Genomic DNA, 15,966 nt, shown 5'->3' with positions numbered 1-15,966 from the left:
CAGCCCTGTCATCTAGAGGAAACGGTAGAAATAGCCGTTTTGAAAGGAGAAAATCCATTTGGCATCAGCAGGTGCAGCCAAATGAGTCACAGCTGCACAGGTGATCACCTGGGAATTATTGTGCCTCATTTGACCAAATGATTCACTCTCAGTCCCTTGGGACTTTCCTTCTCCAAAGAAGCATGTTTCTCCTTAGAGAGGTCTTTGAACTTTACTTACCAAGTATAATTGCTCCATCTGCGATGGAAAAGACTAGCCATCATAAGTGGAGGCTTTAGTAAGTGTATTTAACTGTACCTCTGAAAACAAACCAGAGTAATGCTTTGTAACTCATTTCCATGTTCAAACATCTCTTGGGGATCTTTGATTTCATTCCCAGGAGAAGTGCTGGAACGCACTTCTCCTGGGAATATAGTTTGCTGCCATCATTTCCCAAAGGTATACGTATGCTGGGGTGTTTCTCTCACAGCTCTTGGTCAAGTAATTTCAAGCAATATGTCATCCCCCTGACACTTCTCTTTTTATGGTACCAGATTGAGCTAATTCATAGTAGTGGTATATTGCTTGTCTCATCTTAAGGCTGTAATCCTGTGCATTCTTGCTTCTGAAGTAAATCCTCAAGGGCAGTGTCCAGCATCATACCAGAGAACGCACTGCGACATCCCTTCCTCTCCTCCTACTCCAGCCCCATTTCCATAAGTGGAAGTCCATTGCATGAACAGACTGGGATTGTTTGATGTCACCCAAGGAAATCAGCGCATCTTAATAAACATGCATAGATTCAATATGCAAGTACATATCCAGGTAGTCTTTTTCTTGACAGTTCAATCTATTCATATATGATAGTATCATATCCACATCCCTAAATAATAGTAAATAATAAAAGCTTCACCAGTTTCCGACCCCTGTACATATGACACAACAGAGAGCCAGACTAGATGTGACAGCAGGGGCTGCATTTGAAATGGAATGGATAGAGGATCTGTTTAACACTCTCAACCACCCTGGCTAGCTTCTGGCTTTGGAGCTGGGCTGAAGGAGAAACAGAGTTTTGGCAATAGAGTGCAGTGAGATAAGGTGAGGAAAGGAGTGGTTAATCATTATTTTTATTTTTAAAAATTACAACCATGAAAAAGAAATAGCAACCCCCCCCCCCAAAAAAAACCCCATGCAGTACATCCTTGCTGTTATCATTAATTTTGTTCTACAACCATGGAATGAATAGTAGATGGATCTCTGGTCTAGTTGAATTATTCCGTTTTGTTCCCACCCCCTTTATACATGCATACATGTATATTGTAAACTGCCTGGTACAGATATTTAATAAATGATGATGATGATGATGATGATATACAGGGGAGACACTTGAATAGGAAAAATGGCTGCCACTTCATGTCTCGTTTGGCCTTGAGTGTTTGCAAATTTAAATGTTGCATGGGTATATTTGCCAAGGAGCCAAGATTAGCTGTGTCCTCTCGTCTGTGAAAATCCAAGTTTGCTGTGGTGTAATGTGTCAAATGTCCCTTAGAAGGCTATTTGTTATCATGCAATGCTACCTATTGCTGCTACGCCTTTTATTTTGTAGAATGAAGTTCCTTTCCTGTTGTCCCATGTCCCTCAGGCCCTTGAGACTTCCTTTCCTCAAAGGTGCCTGTTTTTCCTCTGAGAGGTCGCTGAACTTTGCTTACTGAGCACAATTGCTTTACCAGTGATGGAAAAACCCAGCAGTTCAGAGTGGAGGGTTGGGTAGGTCTACGAATATGTGGACTTATATTCCCTGTGTTTCCCACAGTAGTACTTAACATGAGTTCATATATCATTTATGTTTGGTGTTTTCAAGATGGAATATCTCTTTCTTTGCTGAAATGAAATGGGGCTTTTCTTCGGAATAAAAAAACACCATTATGCTGAAGCAGTTATTGGTTCTTTCAGATGTTTGTCTTACTTATTCCTTTTCACTTCCCCTCTTTTGGCTCAGCTGTGCACAGTTTCTGATGTCAGCACGGCTGTTTGCCTGCTGCTGCTTTTTTTATGAATGACACATTATAAGATGCAATTTATTGTATTAATACTGTTTTGCTGGCCTGGCATCCCTTAGGTTGCTGCAGCTGATTAAGCATGGACCATAATGTAGCCTGATTATGGGTATATAAATAAATAAATGGATAACGTATAAATCTACGACTTCTCATTTTATTAAGTCAGAAATGAATTGTTTCCCTCTGCACAGGATGCAACTAGCTGTAATTACGTCCTATTACTTCTAAGTAATGTGTCAGTGTTTCTTCGTTTCATCCTTTTCAAGAAGCTGCATATTAACTTATTTTTCATTAGCAGGGAGAGGCAAATTAGACAATGGGCCCTGGCGCTCAGTAATTTTAAAGCAAGCCCAGTGGGGTGGAGAAACAAGATTATTGTGTAAATGTTTTGAAGAGGGTAGGAGTAAAGTGCTAGAGGACTTGACTAAAATGCAAGTGACCTTTTGAAATATAATGGGAGATTCCCTTAGCTTGGTTGGGTGGCTGTCTGGCTTTATATAAAAGCAAATATCAATTTAGATTCTTAATTGACTTTGTGTTTGGTTAGTGTATCCCTTTTTCTCTTAATGTCCCTGTAATGAAGAAAGCTATTAGCAACACCAAATGTCACTCTGCTTAGCACTGCACATACGGGCTAAGGCATACTTATATTTACTTAATACCAGTCTGGAGAGATGCTGCTGGAGATACCAGTGGAAACGATGCTCAGCCTCGGGTGGGGATATTTTAAAATAGGATAACAAAATGGCAGAAAAATGGCACGCACACCAGCAGCTTCCCTAGGAACACTGACAAAGCTTGCCAGTCAGGGAATGTGCAGGCAATTATATCCACATTTCATGTAGCCACAGCAGCAAAACCATGAACGTATGATGATTAGGGCACACTCCCAGCATCACTACAGACACAATACTAGAGTGTGCCCACTCCACAGAGCACAGAATTGGGAAATGGGCAAAAGGAGTTCAAATGTCACCAAGGGAAGCAGCCAACACGTGCCCACCTGCCTTTTGCATACCTGGGGAAAATGTATTGTCAGGGACAAAACAGAGGATGCTCCTAGGATTCAGGCCTACACTGCAAGCTCCACAGAGTTGTTCCCTAACTACTTAGCCACAGCAATTGGACACATCCAGACCCAGCGGGTCCCAGAGCACAGTTGCTGCAGACAGGAATCTTGTGTATCACATAACAGAGGCTCCTTGTTTTAACCAGGGGTCAGCAAACTTTTTCAGCAGGTCCCTCAGACCTTGTGGGGGGCCAGACTATATTTTTTTGGGGGGGATGAATGAATTCCTATGCCCCACAAATAACCCAGAGATGCATTTTAAATAAAATCACACATTTTACTCAGGTAAAAACTCCAGGCAGGCCTCACAAATAACCCAGAGATGCATTTTAAATAAAAGGACACATTCTACTCATGCAAATACATGCTGATTCCTGGACCATCCATGGGCCAGATTTAGAAGGTGATTGGGCCAGATCCAGGTAGTTTGCCTACCCATGTATGCATATGAGGAAAGGGGAAGACTCCTTCCCCAACACACTCAGGCACACCTGAGCCAACTGGGGTGCTGCGTAGGCCAATAGCCCAGGCCATGCAGCCCTTTTGGCCCAGTCCAGTCCCTCTCCTTGGCAATCCACCCTGCACCCTTGCCAGCCATTTTGTCTGCCAGGTGACATCACTATAGGACTCATTGCTCCACCCCTCCTTATACCTGTCACTCCCACCCTCAGCCAATGCCCTCATCCACTCTGACATCCATCTGCCTATGGTAACTAAGGAATTATAATGCAGTGCATGTTGGCTCACTAATTGAACTACTGATATCTCTGGACTTGGACTTTTTATGGCTGGGGTTTGTTCTTTTGTTTTTACAAGTTTTTACAATTCAATAAGCTTTCTCCCACTAGTTCACACTGTTGGAGAGGTCGCCTTAGCGGCAGACTTTTTTAAAAGTCAGTACTGGTTACAGTTCTGTCTTACTAGCTCCTGGGAATTAAAATAACAGGCAGCCTTGTAGAGGAGCCACTGTAGTGTGAAATGCACAAGGCCAACCCATAATAAAACAGTGCTTTCCTCCAGCAACTGTGAACAAGAATAAGCAGACCCTTGCAACTCTTCAGAGCAATCACATGACAAGGCAGAGCAGCTTTTTGAATGAGGATGAAACCAGCCAGCTTCCCCCATGGAAGGATGACCTTTAAAGGTTCAGCGTGAATGGCAACAGCATAGAATGGCTTCTGACTCCAAGGAACTGACGGGGCAAGGCATTCGTCAGGGGTTAGTTGCCAGCAGCCACTCCATTACAGAAAAGTCATAATGCAATGCAGCATTCTGACTTCAGCTGCTCCAGGGAAGGCAATTTCTTGACATTTCAGGGCAGCAAGAAAGCAGTCTTCATCCTTGCAGACTTTGCCAGCACTGCTTTCATCTCTGTTTTCCCAGCTTCACAAAGGCAGTGCTTAATTTCTAAAAGAAAGGAGGCAGTGCCTGAGGCTGCCTAGAAGGAAGGTGGTCATCCATCATCTATAAAAAGCACACACTTTCCCCACAATGTGATGGCACAGGTATAATGCCAAACCATATTTTGGTACTAGGCAGATCAGCCTGGCAGATTGCCAGGCTGCCTCTCCTTCATGTGTGTCAGTTGCCCTCTTCTTTCCTTTCCTAGTTTGAGGGAGACCACAATTTACCATATCATCTGAGCTGGCAAAATATTATTCACAAACCATGATCAAACCTTGGTTTACAGGGCCGGTGCAAACCAGTTTGCCAGCTAGATTAAATGACAAATTGTGGCTAGATTCAAAACAGAAAGGGAGGGAGGGGATTGCTAGAGGGCAGACAAAGTGGAGAGTGTGCAAGCTTAAGACCTAACCACGGTTTGTTGTTACATCAGAACCATCCCCCAGAATGTTCAGCAATGTGCTTCATTCAGCCTTTCAACTTCAATGCATGCAAGTTTAACAGCAAGTTAGGATTCTTTTCTTTTACAATGCTGTCTTACAACAGCTAAATTGTGTGCATATTTGAAGAGCCTTCATTTAAGCATGAAGTCACTGATACCACATCAGTGACTTTGATACTGCCAGGCACCAGTGAGAGTAAATAAAATCTTGTCTAAACCATGTCTGCTTCAATGTAGGTTATATTAATTTTTTTCAAAGCGCTTTAGCTCTCAGAAATTTAATATTGTGATGTCACTTGTAAGACAAGTAATTGGATAGGGAGATAGCTGTACAGAAAATAAGATTAAAGGAAGAATTTGAAATAACGTAGGTTCTTTATTTCCTTTTCATCGTGAATCTGGCTCAGGAGGCTTGGCAAGTTGTGGTGACGTTTAAGCTCCTGCCTCTCCCTCCCCCCCTGCAGAGGGAGGGGGGCTGGTCAGGGAAATGAATCTCGCAGAGCACCTAGAGGAAGAAAGGGCAAAAAAAGAATAGAGGAAAAAGCCCTCTTTGTTAAAATAAAACAGTAAGTCACAGGGGGGTTGTTTGGTTTGTGTTTGTTTTTCAGGCAAACTCCTCAAATCCCAAATCTTCTGAGGTCTCAGTAGCTTCCAGAGGAGAAGAATGAAAAGGCTTTGATGAGATAAGAAAGGAGCATATAGTAGCACATGTTTGAAGCGGCTGCCTTGTTCTGCTGTTAAATATTCTATAGAACCTCTTCTTAAATGCAGAAGGCAGGCTGTCAAAGCAGCAAAAAAAAAGAAAGGAAAAAAAAAAGAGTAATACTCTGGACACTGAAAAAAAGAAAAGAAAAAAGATGTTATATCCATTTCTGTGTGAAATTTCATTAAGCCGGAAATGGCTTGGGAGAGGCTTGAACTAACTTTTTCTTCTGGGTGCTGATGACAAATGAAATGCCCAGCATTCATAATCCTTCTTCCTGTCAGCCTGGAACATTATTCTGTCACACATTCTGCAACATTTACAGCAGGGAGAACCCTTTCATATTGAGTGGTACCAGTAATATGTAGTAAGTAATATTACTTTTATTTTTGATTGATTATGCCCTGCAATTTTACCAACATCTACGTTTGGCAGCCTATGCAAAATCAGTGTAATATAAAGCAAGATGAAAACACAACCTTTAAGCCCAAAAGCATGGTTGAAGGGCTGTGACCCTTTCCCACTCTTGCTCCCTAGCAACTGTGATATCCAGCAGCCTAAACATTCTCACCTTAGGGTAGGGTAGCAGTTGGCCAAAGTCAACAGAACACAAACTATCCAAATTTAACTGCTTATACCAGAGGTTTTCAACCTTTCTGGGTCCAACTACATTCTTTCTGCGACACCCCTGTGGGGCTCAGGAGCCTAGTTATCTCACCCCTTGCCTACAGAGCTGGCAGCCTCTCACCCTTTTCGAACGTCCTGCCTTGTGGAGTATTCCCTCAGCCTCCTCTTCTCTCCCCTCTCCTTGGGAGTCGCCTGGGCAGCCGCAGTTGCCCCCCCCCCAGTCTCTGAGCTGCCTCCCCACCCCACCCCAAAGAAAGGTGCAACCTCAAACTACCCTACACGGGCCTGGGAAGCATCCCCTGGCCAGCCCCAGAGGTACCATTTGCATGGTGATCTTGTAGCCACGGCTGCTGCAGCAAACAGCTATGCAAGCCTTTGGGAGGCAGAGACACAAGAGGGTATCAGAGGAGGGAAGGAAGGAAAGAGGGGCAGAGGCAAACTAAGGGCTGGGGGGCGGATCCGGCCCAATCGCCTTCTAAATCTGGCCCGCGGACGGTCCGGGAATCAGTGTGTTTTTACATGAGTAGAATGTGTCCTTTTATTTAATTTCTGGGTTATTTGTGGCACCTGCCTGGTGTTTTTGCATGAGTAGAATGTGTGCTTTTATTTAAAATGCATCTCTGGGTTATTTTTGGGGCACAGGAATTTGTTCATTCCCCCCCCCCAATATAATCTGGCCCCCCACAAGGTCTGAGGGACAGTGGACCAGCCCCCTGCTGAAAAAGTTTGCTGACCACTGGTTTAGAAGGCTGTGGCCATTCAAGAATATTTCAAGGTGCACATTCCTTTGGGGTGCTGTCCAGCCCTATAGAGCCTTACTGTTTTCCTGTGTGAGCTAAGCTTAAATACATAGTGTGAAAGAAATGCATTGTACTGTTTTGTATTAGCAAGAAATATACACCTGATGTATATGTTTGTAGCTGAGATTTACCACCCTAATTTGGGGACTGCAAGTCACCTGGCTAGAGGTTATATCTGCTCAGTAACTTGCTTTGGCTTCCAAATCAGGGAAGGATTTCACACAAAGGATGAACAGATCAAGGTATGATCTCAGGATACAAAGGGAACATCCTTATACAGTTATAACTAAAGGTAGGGGAAGTAGACTGTGTTTATTGCTAAGTTTGTTTTGACTGATGTTTTGCTCCATGCAAAAATTGCTTGTATACTAGTAACCTTCCTGTTTCTTTCTAAGAATCTTTTTTGTTTATAAAAAGAATTCAGTAAACTTTTATCTTCATTTCATCAAAATGCTTGTGGTCTCCAATTGTACACCACCCATATTTGAAGCCAAGTCACAAAGCTTCTGTGCTGTTTGGTGGGAGGCGGGGTGCAGGGAAACAAAAATTTTTCACTTAGTAGCAGCAAGTTCTTAAATGGAGAGCGTGGGCAAGCAGAGGAGCGCACACTTTTGTGGCTGGATCTCCCTCCCCATTGTAACACAGGACCCAAGGAAGCTGGTGTATCATGACACATAGTAAACATCCCTGTAGTTACACACTGCAAGGAAAAGTTGGTAATGATGGACTAGGGGTCTTTCATGATTTGTTTGCAGGGAGAGTAGACAACATTGGCTATTTAAGGAACATTCAGTCCAAATTGTTGGTATGGAGGTTAGATGATGGTATGTTAAATCAAGGGTTCTCCTACACTTTTCACTGCATTTCCCCCTCACTTTTCTTACTGCAAAAAGACTGATCATTTGGAGAAACAGGTTCTTGCACAAGACCTCCCAAGCAACTATAATTACACAACCTGGTACAGTATATTTTGGACTCCTACCTTTGAAAAAAACAGCATTCAGAAAGTGCCCCTAGCTTTTTCTTTTCAAAAAGAAGCTTGTCTGACATTACTGGTCTTCTCACCAAGCAATCCCAGTAAGCTTCTGAGGAATTAGATACTTCCCCAGAACACAGTTTAAAAATAACTGGCCTATAAAATATGACTGCAGTACCCTTAGCAGGCTTTTAAAACAGTGGTTTTATGCAGCATTCATTTGTTTATTTTATTTCATCAATGGATGACTTCCCACTCAACATCTCAAAGAGATGTTAACAAGAAAAACATCAACAATGAAACTGTATATAGAATAATTTCATAGATAAAAATGTTTTATTATATTGATTATATAAAAACAATTTCTAATTAACTACAGATACAGGCAAGAATAAAAACAATCTCTGCCTTAAAGGGTTGTTGAAAAAGGAAGCTCTTAAATAGGCGTCGAAAATAGAGACAGCACCTGCCTGGTAGGTAATGGCACAAACTGTCCCACAAACACATTTAAAAAGCCATAGAATGTTAATCAGGTGAATGTCTGGTTGAAGAGAAATGTTTTCACCTGGTGCCTAAAGATATGTAATAAAGGTGCCAGGCAAGTCTCCCTGGGGAGAGCATTCCACAAACGGGGAACCACTGCAACCCTCTGAACCTCTCATGGAGGAGGCACACAAAGAAGGGCCTCAGATTATGATCACAGGGTCCGGGTCAATTCTTAAGAGGAGAGCCCACACCTTCAAAAGCCCATTTTGTGATACCAGAGGAATAAATTCAGAGGGTGGCAGAACTATAATATTCAAAATATCTTTGTTTACATGCCTTCTACCTTTTTAAGGTGCAGGCATGAAATGTTTGAGGCATACACCTTAAAAACACATGATGTTGAATCTGTCCTCAGAGCTGCAATATTAAGATAGATGGATAGAATCCACTGCTCTTCTCCGTTAATGCTGTTTTCATGTAAACTGCTTAATATGGTTTTTGATTACTTCTGGGCGGATTTTATTTTGTGGGATTAGAGGTGGTAAGGGCACTTTTGCCCATTATTCTTCCTCTTCTTGGCATAAATTATTTTTACCCTGTGCTCCCATATCTCTCATCTTTTTGAATGCCAACAATATGTCTGTGCCAGGAAGAGTAACTCTAGATCTCTGATTATATTCTGGTCAGTGAGTGGGATGGCTTAATCTGCCTGAGCAGTTTATAGCATTGGGCATTAAACGTGCTATACGCCCACATGATGCTATTTTGAAGACAAACTCCCTTATCCTGACAAGGACCTGATTTTCGCACAGCCAGAACAGAAATTGGTTCCAACTATCCCAAGAACCTCAGAGCGGCTGTGTTTTCAGAACACAGCAGCTCTTCCTTCTGGGGGAACTTTTGTGGATGGTCTATTCTGTGAACCTCCCTGAAATCTTTTGATAAAGGGTGGTATATAAATAAGTACATGTTTACGTGCCATATTAAGCCATATTTTCCAAATAAGGGGACACTTTGGATTAGCAGAGACTAAGAAACTAGGAAAAGACTCCTGTACCCACAAGGATAGGATTAAATTCATAGCTTAATCTCTGAATTTGTTTTCTATACAGGGGCTCAAATCCAAAACACAAAAATTAGCAATAAAGGTTGGAATAGTTCCAGCTGTGTGCAGGATGTCATTTCCTCAGCCAGTTTTCCCCTTCATCTGGATTTACGATGTATATAGGCAACCTGGCTGGAGGGTATCTTCTCATTTAAGAAATTAATTAAGAAATTAAGGCTGCAATCCTATGCCCACTTATTAGCAAGTAAATCTCCCACTGAACTGAGTAGTAATATTCTGAGTAAACATACATAGGATTGCAGTGTAAATACAGGATTTGGCAATCCATAAAATCTGAATGAATGGGTATGGAACTCCCTGCCACATTGAGGACGTGTGAAAAGGAGAGTCCTACATTCCCATGGATTATTTCTCTCTGCTGTAGTTTCTGCCTGTGCAGAAGAGATCATAACTTGCCTGCCCATGAAAAAGGGATTGAGGTATTAAAAATGCATTCAGAATCGTGAGATGCTTGGATTGCTGCAGCAACAGAGACCAGATAAGTCTATCTAGGTGTAGAGAAGCCTGCTGAGAGCCCTACTGATGCTCTGATAGTAATCCAGGCAGCTGCGTATCTTCAAAAGGTTGAACTCTATATGAGAAGCTTTTGCTTCAGCAGGAGACAAGACAGGCATGGACAAAATGATGGTGCTGGCAGGTCACAAATGCTCATTTTGAAGGGGGGGAAACCACCAAGAGCAGCTTTTCCACCCCCACCCACTCTATATACACACACTTCTTTTTTCTCTTCTGCTTTTGGTTCAGAGCCTTGAGGGCAAATAATGTGCTTTTCTCTTTCTCTGCTTCCAGTCATGTGCTCCTCTTTTTAAAATTAATGCTAGAGAGAATCAGGCTTTTATTAACAATATCCCTACTTCAGAATTCAACGGAACATTGAATGTTGCTGTTTCTAGGGAAAGAGTTGTCCGATTTGCCTTACCTTCCGCCTACCTTGCACACCCATGTGAGACATTCTCTGTTCTCATAAGCACAACACTGCAATAGAACACCCAGATTCCTACCTCAGATTCCTACCCAGATTCCAGAAGCTTTAGATGGAAGTGCATATACCGTATCTGTAAGTGCTGTGGGAAACTGCAGTCCTATATACACTTACCTGGGAGTAAGTCCCAATGACCATTTTGTGAGTTTGCTGGATTTCATCTTCTGTTGCACCTCGTTGCTCCTGTGGTTTTAATATTTATCATTGCATTAGTATTGCTTTGACATGTTCTGCCCGGAGAGTTTTTAACTGAAGGGTAACACACACATATCCGAAATAAATAAATGAACGATCCCTATGAAATTAGGGCCTGCTTCCCTGGGAGAGTAGCTATTAGGTGAGAAAGATTCGTGTAAATGAGCCTGGACTCTGCCCATGTGATGGCTTTATTTACACTACCCACAGGCATTGGATCACAGTATGAGAAAGCAGCACTTATGATGCTGATGGTGTAATGAACGTGTGCATGAGAGAGAGAGAGAGAGAGAGAGAGAGAGAGAGAGCGCACATAGAGCAGGGGTGACTGACTGTGACTCTCCAGGTGCTACTGAACTACAACTTCCACCAGCGAAAGCCAACATGGCAGATGGCTAGGGATGATGGGAGTTATAGGCCAGCCATATCTGAAAGGAGGGATAGACTTCTGGTCTAACAGTATGCAGCACCCCTTAATTAGAAACATTTTTATTTACAGTGGTACCTCGGGTTACATACGCTTCAGGTTACATACGCTTCAGGTTACAGACTCCGCTAACCCAGAAATAGTACCTCGGGTTAAGAACTTTACTTCAGGATGAGAACAGAAATCCCAATGCACACCTGGCTCTCCACCCCAACACTAAGGTCTTCTTCAAAGTTCCCCAAATATTTAAGGTGAGATTGGTGGCAGTGTCTTCTTGGTGCTGGTGCCAAACTTGTAGAATCCTCTCCCTAGGGAACCTTACCTGATGCTGTCTTTGATGTCTTTTTAGTACTAGGTATTTTTAATTTCCCCATAGCTTTTAATTCTTGGATCTGTGGTGGAACTTAAACTGTTGTTATCCTGTTGCTTTCTTATACAGTGGTACCTCAGGTTACATACGCTTCAGGTTACAGACTCCGCTAACCCAGAAATATTACCTCGGGTTAAGAACTTTGCTTCAGGATGAGAACAGAAATCGTGCTCCGGCGGCACGGCAGCATCTTCCCCCATCTTCTCCCCCTGTGCACCTGCTAAATCAGTTCTGGATGTTTTCCCAACCCTCTGGAGAACATTTTGGGAGGGTCAGGGGAGTATGAGGGGAAAATGAGAGGGGACGTTCTGTTGCACAAGCAGAAATCCTTTCACTGATGGAACAGGTTAGTTAGAGACTACCCTTCTTTTTGCTGAATCATTCATAGCGCTCCTTCTCTGCATTATGCTTTCACTTTCATACTCCTCACTTTGCTGGAAACCTTTTCTGCGCTTGTTGGGTCTCTAACGACCAGCCTGCCTCTCTGCATAAGCTCCATGTGTACATATCTCTTCTGTTCTTCACAGCCAGCTACAATAATAGCTCAGCTGAGGACCTTAGCAAAGCGGAGATCTTTGTATTCCAATGGGAAACATAAGCTGTTTGATATTTATTACCAAAGCTCCAGCTGAGGAGGTGTGGGCCATTCTGCTTTATGTCAGATGAATATGGAAATGTTGAATTTCCTCTGCAAGGGTTTGGGTTTTATTGGAAATTATTAGGGTTTTATTACAATGTTCCAGATTTTGTTTTCCTGCAAGAACCTTAAAAGGTCGTTTAAAATGGAGAACCTTTGTTGCAAGTAGAAGCTAATGTTCTAGTGGAGGCTAGTTCTAATAAGCCTTATTAAATAAGGGCTCTGGCTTGGTGAAGAAGAGCCTGGCTAATGAATAAGCTGTAGCTGAAACACCAGAAGCAGGCATTACCACAAAGCCTTTCCTCATATTTTGAATAGTTTTCATGCTTTAGAACAGGGGGTGGCTACTCTGTGGCCCTCCAGATGTTATTCAATTTATCCACTTACTCATGGCAGGAAATTCACCAACAATGAAACATCTAAAACATTTAAACACCTAAAAACATGTTGCTGAATTACAACCCTCATCAGCTGCAGATTGCATAGCCAATTGGCAGTGATCATGGGAATTGTAGTTCAGTCACAGCCTTCCAGAGCAGGGGTAGGCAACCTAAGGCCCGGGGGCTGGGTACCGCCCAATTGTCTTCTAAATCTGGCCCGCAGACGGTCTGGGAATCAGCGTGTTTTTACATGAGTAGAATGTGTCCTTTTACAGTGGTGCCTCGGGTTAAGTTCTTAATTCGTTCCGGAGGTCCATACTTAACCTAAAACTGTTCTTAACCTGTAGCACCACTTTACCTAACGGGGCCTCCTGCTGCTGCCGTGCCGCCGGAGCACGATTTCTGTTCTCATCCTTAAGCAAAGTTCTTAACCCGAGGTACTATTTCTGGGTTAGCGGAGTCTGTAACCTGAAGCGTATGTAACCTGAAGCGTATGTAACCCGAGGTACCACTGCATTTAAAATGCATCTCTGGGTTATTTGTGGGACATAGGAATTCGTTCACCCCACCCCCCAAAATATATAGTCTGGCCCACCACATGGTCTGAGGGACAGTGGACCGGCCCACGGCTGAAAAAGGTTGCTGACCCCTGTTCCAGAGGGTCACAGTTTAGCCACCACTCGTTTAGAAATATATCTACTTTTAATGCCCATGTTGATACAATTGAAGCCACACTTTTCAGAGTGTTCAGTGGATGGTGTTCTGTAGCCACCTTCCTATTACTGCTTCATTGATTCCTTTTGTTTCTTAAATGCAGTTCAATATTTTCTCCTCAGAGCAATAGAAGGATTCTTTGCTTAGTTCATTACAGATACTAGAGAAGTGCCTGTCATTTCCCCAGTTAAGTGCATCTCCCATGGTGTGGGAGAACAGCAGGCTACCAAAAACATTGATTTCATAAACTCAAGACTTTTATTTTAGTTTCTTCACTGAATGAAGTACTTAGTGATGTACAAAACAAAGTAATTCATGCCAGTTCACCCAACTACATAAGCATATCTAAACTCCAAACTTGTATATTGGTTTTATACCACTTTCACCACCATGGCTTCCCCCAAAGAATCCTGGGGACTGTAGGTTTTGAAAACACAGGTTTTGAAAATTATGTAAGAAATCTCTAGGCTTCTCCCTTGCAGAACTACAATTCCCAAGATTCTAGAGAAAATGGCTGTTAGACAAATTTAAATCTCTAGTCTGGACATACTCAAAAGGCACTTCCAGACTGTCATGGTTTGGGAGATTGGATTGAAACACATACTGGCAAGTTGGGTTGCACAATTAAAGTGGCTATGGCACTTTTGCCCAACAAACCCTCTTGCAAAAATATCACACTTGTTACAGAAAGTGATGGGGGAAAGCAGTGCAATAAAAATTGCTAGAAGCAGCATCATATGCTCTCTGCAAACAAATCATAATGAATCCTAAATAAGCAGAGGACATTGAATAACCTTCCTGCATAATTTGTGCCAACAAATCAAAATTATTGCTCAATAAAGAGATTGTCTGGAAGTGAGGACAATCACATGCTAAGTGCAGCTATTAGGGGTTTAGTTGTATGATGGAAAAGTTCAGAAGACACCAGTCAGATATACAGAAAATAACTCTCAAACAAGAACAGAACAGCAACAGGAAGCTTCTGACTCCACCCAGATACAATTAAGTCCAGTGCAACCTTGTGGCTAAGCCATGTAAATAACACCTTGGTAGGACTTCTACGTACAAAAGGGCATAGTCATCTATGGCCTATGCTGATCATGTGATTTGAGCTTGAACTATACTGGTGCAGCAGTTAGGAATATGTGTCAACCTGGTTGAATTTGTGTGATCCTGATGTATTGCACTTTTAAGTTTGGAAAAAGGAAAGGAGGAGGAGCCTGGAGTTCATATGCTCGGTGGTCATGGGTTATTTGTTCTTTTCTTTTTTTCTTTTTGGTGTTCTGGTTTCTATTTTGCACATGTAATTAGTGATAGAGGTGCAGGCCTTCCCCTGCCCCCGTGGGAGAACCCATAATGAGTGTGCATGCAGTATTATCCTGTAACTTTAGATTGGAGGAAGTTTATGCATATGTATTGCTTTAACAGATAACAGCTATGTATATTAAGCAGGCCCCACCCTTTTGGGCTTTGCTCAGCTTTTGGAGAGTGATCCCACTGAGCCTTTATTGCTAGCAATAAACACCCTTTTGTTATTCCTCAATGCTGCTAGAGTTTTTCCTTTCAACCCAGAGATTTATTTTGCTACAAGCTAAGCCAAGGTTTAGAAGGGACGCGCGTGGTGCTGTGGGTTAAACCACAGAGCCTAGGGCTTGCCGATCAGAAGGTTGGCGGTTCGAATGCCCGTGACGGGGTGAGCTCCCATTGCTCAGTCCCTGCTCCTGCCAACCTAGCAGTTCGAAAGCACATCAAAGTGCAAGTAGATAAATAGGTACCGCTCCGGCAGGAAGGTAAATGGCGTTTCCGTGCACTGCTCTGGTTTGCCAGAAGCAGCTTAGTCATGCTGGCCACATGACCCGGAAGCTGTACGCCGGCTCCCTCGGCCAATAAAGCGAGATGAGCGCCGCAACCCCAGAGTTAGTCATGACTAGACCTAATGGTCAGGGGTCCCTTTACCCTTTTTAAGCCAAGGTATGGCTGAGCACATTATCCAAAGCCAGGCTCATGCTTAAACTCTCTCCTTGCTACCATGAGCTGTAGCCAAGGTTTGTTAGGAAAGAGAAAGCTTAACCATGAACCCAGGATTGGACAACACACTAAGCCAAACCTTGTCTTCACTCAGCACCGGGCAGAAGTAAAAACAAACAAATAAGGGAGTAGCAAAATGGCTGCATTCTCCCCTCTGGGAGCCCCCATATGGCTGTACAATCCTGGTAAACCATAGTTCCTTTTGTGAAAGGAAAATATATGAATTCCAGTGGAACCACGTGTGGCATTGAAGAACAGAAGAATTGTCTGGGAGCCTGGATAAAAAATGTGGGGCTTGCACCCACAAAGCCCCAGCAGCAGAGTGTTAAACTCACAAAAATAAGCAAGACAGTAAAGTGCTAGGAATGTTGTTGTTTAGTCGTTTAGTCGTGTCCAACTCTTCGTGACCCCATGGACCAGAGCACGCCAGACACTCCTGTCTTCCACTGCCTCTCGCAGTTTGGTCAGACTCATGTTTGTAGCTTCGAGAACACTGTCCAACCATCTCGTCCTCTGTTGTCCCCTTCTCCTTGTGCCCTCCATCTTTCCCAACATCAGGGT

This window comes from Podarcis erhardii (genome assembly GCF_964252035.2).
Source record: "Podarcis erhardii genome assembly, chromosome: 6".
NCBI lineage: Eukaryota > Metazoa > Chordata > Lepidosauria > Squamata > Lacertidae > Podarcis > Podarcis erhardii.
This window is presented reverse-complemented; position numbering follows the sequence as displayed.